This window comes from Papaver somniferum, chromosome 8 (assembly GCF_003573695.1).
Source record: "Papaver somniferum cultivar HN1 chromosome 8, ASM357369v1, whole genome shotgun sequence".
Lineage (NCBI taxonomy): Eukaryota > Viridiplantae > Streptophyta > Magnoliopsida > Ranunculales > Papaveraceae > Papaver > Papaver somniferum.
The window spans coordinates 46,930,762-46,945,971 of NC_039365.1; positions in this window are offsets into that span (position 1 = coordinate 46,930,762).

Below are 15,210 nucleotides of genomic sequence, written 5' to 3' on the forward strand. Positions count from 1 at the left end.
ATGGATGTTTTGCTGCGTCAGTTGCCACGTCAGTGTCGTTCGTACACCACGTCAGCAACTCATCCCAATCAGCAGTAACACGTCAGCAATTCTGCACAGTCATTACTTTCATGTATGCAACAGCGCGCGTTCGTTCAAAGCTTATTTCGTCACTAACTTCTTCGTTTTAAGTCCGAATTGAGTGATTTTTGGCTCGTTATAATCGTCTTTCAATTCCCTCCAACATGGAAACAAAAAATCCAGTGTTCCAGAAACTTGGATGTGCACTTGGAGCAGTAACATGATCGGGTTCGAGGTTCGTGGACAACGACATGATCGGGTTCGAGGTTCGTGGATAGCGACATGATCGAGATTTCGAGATGAGGATTGATTAGACCCTTCAATATTTAGCCTTGCATCACATCGCAAGCACCTAAAGCCTCACCTTTCACGTGAGCACTTAAGTTATGCTTTCGCAAGCATAAAATCTCGTCTTGCACGCGAGTATGAAAGACTTGCACCTTGGCAAGCATAAAGTCTCGTCTCAACCACGAGCCCAACGCCCGAAGTTGGTCCAAAGACTCGTACTCAATACAAGCAATACAACCATCCTTCCCGAGCAGAGAGCGCTACAGCCTTGTTACGTTGCGAGCAAAAAGCCTTGCCCCAGCAGCAAGCACATTACGTTTCACTTAAGACTCGACTAGCTCTCGAGCATCACAAGTCCACCACGTGGCAAAAAATCTCGCCTAGCACGTGAGAATTATTATTTTATTTTATTTTAGTTTTCATTTTTTTTTTTTGCAGGTAATTACAGCTGGGGGCGTCTTCGCAATATCTATACTCACGCTTGGGGGCGAGTTTCATCATCAACGTTCGACGCAAAAGGATAAACAATTATTTTAACCACCAACAAGTTGGAGGTTAAGAGGAGGCGATGTTTGTACCATGTATTTTATACACGGTGAGCCCGTAATCAAGCCCGTCTAGCCATCCCATGACGGAAGATTCTAGAAGTTTCCAGAAGGCTTGTTCCCAAGTTGCTTGCACATGAAGTTTACATCAAAATTAGGGTTACATAAACTCTATAAATACATGTATCCTAAACCCAAGAATAGAGGGAATATTATGTTAGCTAACCCGGAGAAAAACACCCTTGTATCAAATACATCAATAAAATACCTCTTCGTTCCTCCGTGGATGTAGGAAACACTTTCCGAACAACGTAAATTCTTGTCTTCTTATTTATTTTTGGTCGTTTTTCTAACCCTGATCATCAACAAATCATCGTGTTTAGTGCCTAGAATTTATTTTGGGTACAAACATTGGCGCCCACTAAGGGGATTCGAGTAAAACGATCGTGTTTTACTAGTGAGAGAAGCCTCGGAAAAATCATGAACGAGATTCCAACAAAAATCAGCAAGAAAAAATAAAAAAATAGGGTTCTTACGTAACTGTTGAGAAGGTTGGAGAAACGTTGCAAACAGTTACAGAAACCGTTGCGAAGGCAGTAGCAGAAGCTTTGCAGCACAGTAACAGATATAAATGTTGCAGAAATCATTACAAAAGCACTTATCCTGTACAACCCTATAAGTCCAGCTTCCTGTACAGCTTCAGATCCAGCGAATCATGTCCGTCAGATATAGAAGATCTTGACCGTAAGATCTGTCCAGTCAAGGATCCAGCTCCCGGTTCACAAACAAGTTCAGTGTCAGACCGGTTCGGTTCAGATCGAACCAGTTCATTACGGTTCAAAACGAACCAGGCCGATACGGCCCAACCAGTTGACTGGACTCGCCACGTCAGAATAAGTCCATGTCATCAGTGACATGTCAGCAGATTCTAATGACACGTCAGCGGAATAATCCACATCAGCACACAGTCCAGTCAGCAACGATACATCATCAATTTTTGCCACGTCAGCGTCACAGTATGTTGGCTGTTTTGCTGTGTCAGCTGCTACGTCAGCGCCGTTCGTACGCCACGTCAGCAAGTCATCCCAATCAGCAATAACACGTCAGCAATTCTGCACAGTCATCACTGCCATGTATGCAACAGCGCGCGTTTCGTTCAAAGCTTATTTCGTCACTAACTTCTTCGTTTTAAGTCCGAATTGAGTGATTTTTGGCTCGTTAGAATCGTCTTTCAATTTCCTAAAACATGGAAACAAAAAATCCAGTGTTCTAGAAACTTGGATGTGCACTTGGAGCAGTAACATGATCGGGTTCGAGGTTCGTGGACAACGACATGATCGGGTTCGAGGTTCGTGGATAGAGACATGATCGAGAGTTCGAGATGAGGATTGCTTAGACCCTTCAATATTTAGCCTTGCATAATATCGCAAGGACCTAAAGCCTCACCTTGCACGTGAGCACTTAAGTTTTGCTTTCGCAAGCATAAAATCTCTTCTTGCACGCGAGTATGAAAGACTTGCACCTTGGCAAGCATAAAGTCTCTTCTCAACCACGAGCCCAACGCCCGATGTTTGTCCAAAGACTCGTATTCAACACAATTAATATAGCCAGCCTTCCCGAGCAGCGAGCGCTACAGACTTGTTACGTTGCGAGCAAAAAGCCTTGCCCCAGTCGCAAGCACATTACGTTTCACTTAAGACTCGACTAGATCTCGAGCATCACAAGTCCACCACGTGGCAAAAAGTCTCGCCTAGCACGTGAGAATTATTATTTTATTTTATTTTAGTTTTCATTTTTTTTTTGCAGGTAATTACAGCTGGGGGCGTCTTCGCAATATCTATACTCACGCTTGGGGGCGAGTTTCATCATCAACGTTCGACGCAAAAGGATAAACAATTATTTTAACCACCAACAAGTTGGAGGTTAAGAGGAGGCGATGTTTGTACCATGTCTTTTATACACGGTGAGCCCGTAATCAAGCCCGTCTAGCCATCCCATGACGGAAGATTCTAGAAGTTTCCAGAAGGCTTGTTCCCAAGTTGCTTGCACATGAAGTTTACATCAAAATTAGGGTTACATAAACTCTATAAATACATGTATCCTAAACCCAAGAATAGAGGGAATATTATGTTAGCTAACCCGGAGAAAAACACCCTTGTATCAAATACATCAGTAAAATACCTCTTCGTTCCTCCGTGGATGTAGGAAACACTTTCCGAACAACGTAAATTCTTGTCTTCTTATTTATTTTTGGTCGTTTTTATAACCCTGATCATCATCAAATCATCGTGTTTAGTGCCTAGAATTTATTTTGGGTACAAACCTTGGCGCCGACTAAGGGGATTCGAGTAAAACGATCGTGTTTTACTAGTGAGAGAAGCCTCGGAAAAATCATGAACGAGATTCCAACAAAAATCAGCAAGAAAAAATAAAAAAATAGGGTTCTTACGTAACTGTTGAGAAGGTTGGAGAAACGTTGCAAACAGTTACAGAAACCGTTGCGAAGGCAGTAGCAGAAGCTTTGCAGCACAGTAACAGATATAAATGTTGCAGAAATCATTACAAAAGCACTTATCCTGTACAACCCTATAAGTCCAGCTTCCTGTACAGCTTCAGATCCAGCGAATCATGTCCGTCAGATATAGAAGATCTTGACCGTAAGATCTGTCCAGCCAAGGATCCAACTCCCGGTTCACAAACAAGTTCAGTGTCAGACCGGTTCGGTTCAGATCGAACCAGTTCAGTACGGTTCAAAACGAACCAGGCCGATACGGCCCAACCATTTGACTGGACTCACCACGTCAGAATAAGTCCACGTCATCAGTGACATGTCAGCAGATTCTAATGACACGTCAGCGGAATAATCCACATCAGCACACAGTCCAGTCAGCAACGACACATCATCAATTTTTGCCACGTCAGCGTCACAGTATGTTGACTGTTTTGATGTGTCAGCTGCTACGTCAGCGCCGTTCGTACGCCACGTCAGCAATAACACGTCAGCAATTCTGCACAGTCATCACTGCCATGTATGCAACAGCGCGCGTTTCTTTCAAAGCTTATTTCGTCACTAACTTCTTCGTTTTAAGTCCGAATTGAGTGATTTTTGGCTCGTTAGAATCGTCTTTCAATTTCCTAAAACATGGAAACAAAAAATCCAGTGTTCTAGAAACTTGGATGTGCACTTGGAGCAGTAACATGATCGGGTTCGAGGTTCGTGGACAACGACATGATCGGGTTCGAGGTTCGTGGATAGAGACATGATCGAGAGTTCGAGATGAGGATTGCTTAGACCCTTCAATATTTAGCCTTGCATAATATCGCAAGGACCTAAAGCCTCACCTTGCACGTGAGCACTTAAGTTTTGCTTTCGCAAGCATAAAATCTCTTCTTGCACGCGAGTATGAAAGACTTGCACCTTGGCAAGCATAAAGTCTCTTCTCAACCACGAGCCCAACGCCCGATGTTTGTCCAAAGACTCGTATTCAACACAATTAATATAGCCAGCCTTCCCGAGCAGCGAGCGCTACAGACTTGTTACGTTGCGAGCAAAAAGCCTTGCCCCAGTCGCAAGCACATTACGTTTCACTTAAGACTCGACTAGCTCTCGAGCATCACAAGTCCACCACGTGGCAAAAAGTCTCGCCTAGCACGTGAGAATTATTATTTTATTTTATTTTAGTTTTCATTTTTTTTTTGCAGGTAATTACAGCTGGGGGCGTCTTCGCAATATCTATACTCACGCTTGGGGGCGAGTTTCATCATCAACGTTCGACGCAAAAGGATAAACAATTATTTTAACCACCAACAAGTTGGAGGTTAAGAGGAGGTGATGTTTGTACCATGTATTTTATACACGGTGAGCCCATAATCAAGCCCGTCTAGCCATCCCATGACGGAAGATTCTAGAAGTTTCCAGAAGGCTTGTTCCCAAGTTGCTTGCACATGAAGTTTACATCAAAATTAGGGTTACATAAACTCTATAAATACATGTATCCTAAACCCAAGAATAGAGGGAATATTATGTTAGCTAACCCGGAGAAAAACACCCTTGTATCAAATACATCAGTAAAATACCTCTTCGTTCCTCCGTGGATGTAGGAAACACTTTCCGAACAACGTAAATTCTTGTCTTCTTATTTATTTTTGGTCGTTTTTATAACCCTGATCATCATCAAATCATCGTGTTTAGTGCCTAGAATTTATTTTGGGTACAAACCTTGGCGCCGACTAAGGGGATTCGAGTAAAACGATCGTGTTTTACTAGTGAGAGAAGCCTCGGAAAAATCATGAACGAGATTCCAACAAAAATCAGCAAGAAAAAATAAAAAAATAGGGTTCTTACGTAACTGTTGAGAAGGTTGGAGAAACGTTGCAAACAGTTACAGAAACCGTTGCGAAGGCAGTAGCAGAAGCTTTGCAGCACAGTAACAGATATAAATGTTGCAGAAATCATTACAAAAGCACTTATCCTGTACAACCCTATAAGTCCAGCTTCCTGTACAGCTTCAGATCCAGCGAATCATGTCCGTCAGATATAGAAGATCTTGACCGTAAGATCTGTCCAGCCAAGGATCCAGCTCCCGGTTCACAAACAAGTTCAGTGTCAGACCGGTTCGGTTCAGATCGAACCAGTTCAGTACGGTTCAAAACGAACCAGGCCGATACGGCCCAACCAGTTGACTGGACTCGCCACGTCAGAATAAGTCCACGTCATCAGTGACATGTCATCAGATTCTAATGACACGTCAGCGGAATAATCCACATCAGCACACAGTCCAGTCAGCAACGACACATCATCAATTTTTGCCACGTCAGCGTCACAGTATGTTGGTTGTTTTGCTGTGTCAGCTGCTACGTCAGCGCCGTTCGTACGCCACGTCAGCAAGTCATCCCAATCAGCAATAACACGTCAGCAATTCTGCACAGTCATCACTTCCATGTATGTAACAGCGGGCGTTTCGTTCAAATCTTATTTCGTCACTAACTTCTTCGTTTTAAGTCCGAATTGAGTGATTTTTGGCTCGTTAGAATCGTCTTTCAATTTCCTACAACATGGAAACAAAAAATACAGTGTTCTAGAAACTTGGATGTGCACTTGGAGCAGTAACATGATCGGGTTCGAGGTTCGTGGACAACGACATGATCGGGTTCGAGGTTCGTGGATAGAGACATGATCGAGAGTTCGAGATGAGGATTGCTTAGACCCTTCAATATTTAGCCTTGCATCATATCGCAAGGACCTAAAGCCTCACCTTGCACGTGAGCACTTATGTTTTGCTTTCGCAAGCATAAAATCTCTTCTTGCACGCGAGTATGAAAGACTTGCACCTTGGCAAGCATAAAGTCTCTTCTCAACCACGAGCCCAACGCCCGATGTTTGTCCAAAGACTCGTATTCAACACAATCAATACAGCCAGCCTTCCCGAGCAGCGAGCGCTACAGACTTGTTACGTTGCGAGCAAAAAGCCTTTCCCCAGTCGCAAGCACATTACGTTTCACTTAAGACTCGACTAGCTCTCGAGCATCACAAGTCCACCACTTAGCAAAAAGTCTCGCCTAGCACGTGAGAATTATTATTTTATTTTATTTTATTTTTTTTTTTGCAGGTAATTACAGCTGGGGGCGTCTTCGCAATATCTATACTCACGCTTGGGGGCGAGTTTCATCATCAACGTTCGACACAAAAGGATAAAAAATTATTTTAACCACCAACAAGTTGGAGGTTAAGAGGAGGCGATGTTTGTACCATGTCTTTTATACACGGTGAGCCCGTAATCAAGCCCGTCTAGCCATCCCATGACGGAAGATTCTAGAAGTTTCCAGAAGGCTTGTTCCCAAGTTGCTTGCACATGAAGTTTACATCAAAATTAGGGTTACATAAACTCTATAAATACATGTATCCTAAACCCAAGAATAGAGGGAATATTATGTTAGCTAACCCGGAGAAAAACACCCTTGTATAAATACATCAATAAAATACCTCTTCGTTCCTCCGTGGATGTAGGAAACACTTTCCGAACAACGTAAATTCTTGTCTTCTTATTTATTTTTGGTCGTTTTTATAACCCTGATCATCATCAAATCATCGTGTTTAGTGCCTAGAATTTATTTTGGGTACAAACATTGGCGCCGACTAAGGGGATTCGAGTAAAACGATCGTGTTTTACTAGTGAGAGAAGCCTCGGAAAAATCATGAACGAGATTCCAACAAAAATCAGCAAGAAAAAATAAAAAAATAGGGTTCTTACGTAACTGTTGAGAAGGTTGGAGAAACGTTGCAAACAGTTACAGAAACCGTTGCGAAGGCAGTAGCAGAAGCTTTGCAGCACAGTAACAGATATAAATGTTGCAGAAATCATTACAAAAGCACTTATCCTGTACAACCCTATAAGTCCAGCTTCCTGTACAGCTTCAGATCCAGCGAATCATGTCCGTCAGATATAGAAGATCTTGACCGTAATATCTGTCCAGCTAAGGATCCAACTCCCGGTTCACAAACAAGTTCAGTGTCAGACCGGTTCGGTTCAGATCGAACCAGTTCAGTACGGTTCAAAACGAACCAGGCCGATACGGCCCAACCGTTTGACTGGACTCACCACGTCAGAATAAGTCCACGTCATCAGTGACATGTCAGCAGATTCTAATGACACGTCAGCGGAATAATCCGCATCAGCACACAGTCCAGTCAGCAACGACACATCATCAATTTTTGCCACGTCAGCGTCACAGTATGTTGGCTGTTTTGCTGTGTCAGCTGCTACGTCAGCGCCGTTCGTACGCCACGTCAGCAAGTCATCCCAATCAGCAATAACACGTCAGCAATTCTGCACAGTCATCACTGCCATGTATGCAACAGCGCGCGTTTCTTTCAAAGCTTATTTCGTCACTAACTTCTTCGTTTTAAGTCCGAATTGAGTGATTTTTGGCTCGTTAGAATCGTCTTTCAATTTCCTAAAACATGGAAACAAAAAATCCAGTGTTCTAGAAACTTGGATGTGCACTTGGAGCAGTAACATGATCGGGTTCGAGGTTCGTGGACAACGACATGATCGGGTTCGAGGTTCGTGGATAGAGACATGATCGAGAGTTCGAGATGAGGATTGCTTAGACCCTTCAATATTTAGTCTTGCATAATATCGCAAGGACCTAAAGCCTCACCTTGCAGGTGAGCACATAAGTTTTGCTTTCGCAAGCATAAAATCTCTTCTTGCACGCGAGTATGAAAGACTTGCACCTTGGCAAGCATAAAGTCTCTTCTCAACCACGAGCCCAACGCCCGATGTTTGTCCAAAGACTCGTATTCAACACAATTAATATAGCCAGCCTTCCCGAGCAGCGAGCGCTACAGACTTGTTACGTTGCGAGCAAAAAGCCTTGCCCCAGTCGCAAGCACATTACGTTTCACTTAAGACTCGACTAGATCTCGAGCATCACAAGTCCACCACGTGGCAAAAAGTCTCGCCTAGCACGTGAGAATTATTATTTTATTTTAGTTTAGTTTTCATTTTTTTTTGCAGGTAATTACAGCTGGGGGCGTCTTCGCAATATCTATACTCACGCTTGGGGGCGAGTTTCATCATCAACGTTCGACGCAAAAGGATAAACAATTATTTTAACCACCAACAAGTTGGAGGTTAAGAGGAGGCGATGTTTGTACCATGTCTTTTATACACGGTGAGCCCGTAATCAAGCCCGTCTAGCCATCCCATGACGGAAGATTCTAGAAGTTTCCAGAAGGCTTGTTCCCAAGTTGCTTGCACATGAAGTTTACATCAAAATTAGGGTTACATAAACTCTATAAATACATGTATCTTAAACCCAAGAATAGAGGGAATATTATGTTAGCTAACCCGGAGAAAAACACCCTTGTATCAAATACATCAGTAAAATACCTCTTCGTTCCTCCGTGGATGTAGGAAACACTTTCCGAACAACGTAAATTCTTGTCTTCTTATTTATTTTTGGTCGTTTTTATAACCCTGATCATCATCAAATCATCGTGTTTAATGCCTAGAATTTATTTTGGGTACAAACATTGGCGCCGACTAAGGGGATTCGAGTAAAACGATCGTGTTTTACTAGTGAGAGAAGCCTCGGAAAAATCATGAACGAGATTCCAACAAAAATCAGCAAGAAAAAATAAAAAAATAGGGTTCTTACGTAACTGTTGAGAAGGTTGGAGAAACGTTGCAAACAGTTACAGAAACCGTTGCGAAGGCAGTAGCAGAAGCTTTGCAGCACAGTAACAGATATAAATGTTGCAGAAATCATTACAAAAGCACTTATCCTGTACAACCCTATAAGTCCAGCTTCCTGTACAGCTTCAGATCCAGCGAATCATGTCCGTCAGATATAGAAGATCTTGACCGTAAGATCTGTCCAGCCAAGGATCCAGCTCCCGGTTCACAAACAAGTTCAGTGTCAGACCGGTTCGGTTCAGATCGAACCAGTTCAGTACGGTTCAAAACGAACCAGGCCGATACGGCCTAACCATTTGACTGGACTCGCCACGTCAGAATAAGTCCACGTCATCAGTGACATGTCAGCAGATTCTAATGACACGTCAGCGGAATAATCCGCATCAGCACACAGTCCAGTCAGCAACGACACATCATCAATTTTTGCCACGTCAGCGTCACAGTATGTTGGCTGTTTTGCTGTGTCAGCTGCTACGTCAGCGCCGTTCGTACGCCACGTCAGCAAGTCATCCCAATCAGCAATAACACGTCAGCAATTCTGCACAGTCATCACTTCCATGTATGCAACAGCGGGCGTTTCGTTCAAATCTTATTTCGTCACTAACTTCTTCGTTTTAAGTCCGAATTGAGTGATTTTTGGCTCGTTAGAATCGTCTTTCAATTTCCTACAACATGGAAACAAAAAATCCATAGTTCTAGAAACTTGGATGTGCACTTGGAGCAGTAACATGATCGGGTTCGAGGTTCGTGGACAACGACATGATCGGGTTCGAGGTTCGTGGATAGAGACATGATCGAGAGTTCGAGATGAGGATTGCTTAGACCCTTCAATATTTAGCCTTGCATCATATCGCAAGGACCTAAAGCCTCACCTTGCACGTGAGCACTTAAGTTTTGCTTTCGCAAGCATAAAATCTCTTCTTGCACGCGAGTATGAAAGACTTGCACCTTGGCAAGCATAAAGTCTCTTCTCAACCACGAGCCCAACGCCCGATGTTTGTCCAAAGACTCGTATTCAACACAATCAATACAGCCAGCCTTCCCGAGCAGCGAGCGCTACAGACTTGTTACGTTGCGAGCAAAAAGCCTTTCCCCAGTCGCAAGCACATTACGTTTCACTTAAGACTCGACTAGCTCTCGAGCATCACAAGTCCACCACGTAGCAAAAAGTCTCGCCTAGCACGTGAGAATTATTATTTTATTTTATTTTAGTTTTTTTTTTTTTTGCAGGTAATTACAGCTGGGGGCGTCTTCGCAATATCTATACTCACGCTTGGGGGCGAGTTTCATCATCAACGTTCGACACAAAAGGATAAAAAATTATTTTAACCACCAACAAGTTGGAGGTTAAGAGGAGGCGATGTTTGTACCATGTCTTTTATACACGGTGAGCCCGTAATCAAGCCCGTCTAGCCATCCCATGACGGAAGATTCTAGAAGTTTCCAGAAGGCTTGTTCCCAAGTTGCTTGCACATGAAGTTTACATCAAAATTAGGGTTACATAAACTCTATAAATACATGTATCCTAAACCCAAGAATAGAGGGAATATTATGTTAGCTAACCCGGAGAAAAACACCCTTGTATAAATACATCAATAAAATACCTCTTCGTTCCTCCGTGGATGTAGGAAACACTTTCCGAACAACGTAAATTCTTGTCTTCTTATTTATTTTTGGTCGTTTTTATAACCCTGATCATCATCAAATCATCGTGTTTAGTGCCTAGAATTTATTTTGGGTACAAACATTGGCGCCGACTAAGGGGATTCGAGTAAAACGATCGTGTTTTACTAGTGAGAGAAGCCTCTGAAAAATCATGAACGAGATTCCAACAAAAATCAGCAAGAAAAAATAAAAAAATAGGGTTCTTACGTAACTGTTGAGAAGGTTGGAGAAACGTTGCAAACAGTTACAGAAACCGTTGCGAAGGCAGTAGCAGAAGCTTTGCAGCACAGTAACAGATATAAATGTTGCAGAAATCATTACAAAAGCACTTATCCTGTACAACCCTATAAGTCCAGCTTCCTGTACAGCTTCAGATCCAGCGAATCATGTCCGTCAGATATAGAAGATCTTGACCGTAAGATCTGTCCAGCCAAGGATCCAACTCCCGGTTCAAAAACAAGTTCAGTGTCAGACCGGTTCGGTTCAGATCGAACCAGTTCAGTACGGTTCAAAGCGAACCAGGCCGATACGGCCCAACCATTTGACTGGACTCACCACGTCAGAATAAGTCCACGTCATCAGTGACATGTCAGCAGATTCTAATGACACGTCAGCGGAATAATCCACATCAGCACACAGTCCAGTCAGCAACGACACATCATCAATTTTTGCCACGTCAGCGTCACAGTATGTTGGCTGTTTTGCTGTGTCAACTGCTACGTCAGCGCCGTTCGTACGCCACGTCAGCAAGTCATCCCAATCAGCAATAACACGTCAGCAATTCTGCACAGTCATCACTGCCATGTATGCAACAACGCGCGTTTCTTTCAAAGCTTATTTCGTCACTAACTTCTTCGTTTTAAGTCCGAATTGAGTGATTTTTGGCTCGTTAGAATCGTCTTTCAATTTCCTAAAACATGGAAACAAAAAATCCAGTGTTCTAGAAACTTGGATGTGCACTTGGAGCAGTAACATGATCGGGTTCGAGGTTCGTGGACAACGACATGATCGGGTTCGAGGTTCGTGGATAGAGACATGATCGAGAGTTCGAGATGAGGATTGCTTAGACCCTTCAATATTTAGCCTTGCATAATATCGCAAGGACCTAAAGCCTCACCTTGCACGTGAGCACTTAAGTTTTGCTTTCGCAAGCATAAAATCTCTTCTTGCACGCGAGTATGAAAGACTTGCACCTTGGCAAGCATAAAGTCTCTTCTCAACCACGAGCCCAACGCCCGATGTTTGTCCAAAGACTCGTATTCAACACAATTAATATAGCCAGCCTTCCCGAGCAGCGAGCGCTACAGACTTGTTACGTTGCGAGCAAAAAGCCTTGCCCCAGTCGCAAGCACATTACGTTTCACTTAAGACTCGACTAGATCTCGAGCATCACAAGTCCACCACGTGGCAAAAAGTCTCGCCTAGCACGTGAGAATTATTATTTTATTTTATTTTAGTTTTCATTTTTTTTTTGCAGGTAATTACAGCTGGGGGCGTCTTCGCAATATCTATACTCACGCTTGGGGGCGAGTTTCATCATCAACGTTCGACGCAAAAGGATAAACAATTATTTTAACCACCAACAAGTTGGAGGTTAAGAGGAGGCGATGTTTGTACCATGTCTTTTATACACGGTGAGCCCGTAATCAAGCCCGTCTAGCCATCCCATGACGGAAGATTCTAGAAGTTTCCAGAAGGCTTGTTCCCAAGTTGCTTGCACATGAAGTTTACATCAAAATTAGGGTTACATAAACTCTATAAATACATGTATCCTAAACCCAAGAATAGAGGGAATATTATGTTAGCTAACCCGGAGAAAAACACCCTTGTATCAAATACATCAGTAAAATACCTCTTCGTTCCTCCGTGGATGTAGGAAACACTTTCCGAACAACGTAAATTCTTGTCTTCTTATTTATTTTTGGTCGTTTTTATAACCCTGATCATCATCAAATCATCGTGTTTAGTGCCTAGAATTTATTTTGGGTACAAACCTTGGCGCCGACTAAGGGGATTCGAGTAAAACGATCGTGTTTTACTAGTGAGAGAAGCCTCGGAAAAATCATGAACGAGATTCCAACAAAAATCAGCAAGAAAAAATAAAAAAATAGGGTTCTTACGTAACTGTTGAGAAGGTTGGAGAAACGTTGCAAACAGTTACAGAAACCGTTGCGAAGGCAGTAGCAGAAGCTTTGCAGCACAGTAACAGATATAAATGTTGCAGAAATCATTACAAAAGCACTTATCCTGTACAACCCTATAAGTCCAGCTTCCTGTACAGCTTCAGATCCAGCGAATCATATCCGTCAGATATAGAAGATCTTGACCGTAAGATCTGTCCAGCCAAGGATCCAGCTCCCGGTTCACAAACAAGTTCAGTGTCAGACCGGTTCGGTTCAGATCGAACCAGTTCAGTACGGTTCAAAACGAACCAGGCCGATACGGCCCAACCAGTTGACTGGACTCGCCACGTCAGAATAAGTCCACGTCATCAGTGACATGTCATCAGATTCTAATGACACGTCAGCGGAATAATCCACATCAGCACACAGTCCAGTTAGCAATGACACATCATCAATTTTTGCCACGTCAGCGTCACAGTATGTTGGTTGTTTTGCTGTGTCAGCTGCTACGTCAGCGCCGTTCGTACGCCACGTCAGCAAGTCATCCCAATCAGCAATAACACGTCAGCAATTCTGCACAGTCATCACTTCCATGTATGCAACAGCGGGCGTTTCGTTCAAATCTTATTTCGTCACTAACTTCTTCGTTTTAAGTCCGAATTGAGTGATTTTTGGCTCGTTAGAATCGTCTTTCAATTTCCTACAACATGGAAACAAAAAATCCATAGTTCTAGAAACTTGGATGTGCACTTGGAGCAGTAACATGATCGGGTTCGAGGTTCGTGGACAACGACATGATCGGGTTCGAGGTTCGTGGATAGAGACATGATCGAGAGTTCGAGATGAGGATTGCTTAGACCCTTCAATATTTAGCCTTGCATCATATCGCAAGGACCTAAAGCCTCACCTTGCACGTGAGCACTTAAGTTTTGCTTTCGCAAGCATAAAATCTCTTCTTGCACGCGAGTATGAAAGACTTGCACCTTGGCAAGCATAAAGTCTCTTCTCAACCACGAGCCCAACGCCCGATGTTTGTCCAAAGACTCGTATTCAACACAATCAATACAGCCAGCCTTCCCGAGCAGCGAGCGCTACAGACTTGTTACGTTGCGAGCAAAAAGCCTTTCCCCAGTCGCAAGCACATTACGTTTCACTTAAGACTCGACTAGCTCTCGAGCATCACAAGTCCACCACGTAGCAAAAAGTCTCGCCTAGCACGTGAGAATTATTATTTTATTTTATTTTAGTTTTTTTTTTTTTGCAGGTAATTACAGCTGGGGGCGTCTTCGCAATATCTATACTCACGCTTGGGGGCGAGTTTCATCATCAACGTTCGACACAAAAGGATAAAAAATTATTTTAACCACCAACAAGTTGGAGGTTAAGAGGAGGCGATGTTTGTACCATGTCTTTTATACACGGTGAGCCCGTAATCAAGCCCGTCTAGCCATCCCATGACGGAAGATTCTAGAAGTTTCCAGAAGGCTTGTTCCCAAGTTGCTTGCACATGAAGTTTACATCAAAATTAGGGTTACATAAACTCTATAAATACATGTATCCTAAACCCAAGAATAGAGGGAATATTATGTTAGCTAACCCGGAGAAAAACACCCTTGTATAAATACATCAATAAAATACCTCTTCGTTCCTCCGTGGATGTAGGAAACACTTTCCGAACAACGTAAATTCTTGTCTTCTTATTTATTTTTGGTCGTTTTTATAACCCTGATCATCATCAAATCATCGTGTTTAGTGCCTAGAATTTATTTTGGGTACAAACATTGGCGCCGACTAAGGGGATTCGAGTAAAACGATCTTGTTTTACTAGTGAGAGAAGCCTCGGAAAAATCATGAACGAGATTCCAACAAAAATCAGCAAGAAAAAATAAAAAAATAGGGTTCTTACGTAACTGTTGAGAAGGTTGGAGAAACGTTGCAAACAGTTACAGAAACCGTTGCGAAGGCAGTAGCAGAAGCTTTGCAGCACAGTAACAGATATAAATGTTGCAGAAATCATTACAAAAGCACTTATCCTGTACAACCCTATAAGTCCAGCTTCCTGTACAGCTTCAGATCCAGCGAATCATGTCCGTCAGATATAGAAGATCTTGACCGTAAGATCTGTCCAGCCAAGGATCCAACTCCCGGTTCACAAACAAGTTCAGTGTCAGACCGGTTCGGTTCAGATCGAACCAGTTCAGTACGGTTCAAAACGAACCAGGCCGATACGGCCCAACCATTTGACTGGACTCACCACGTCAGAATAAGTCCACGTCATCAGTGACATGTCAGCAGATTCTAATGACACGTCAGCGGAATAATCCACAT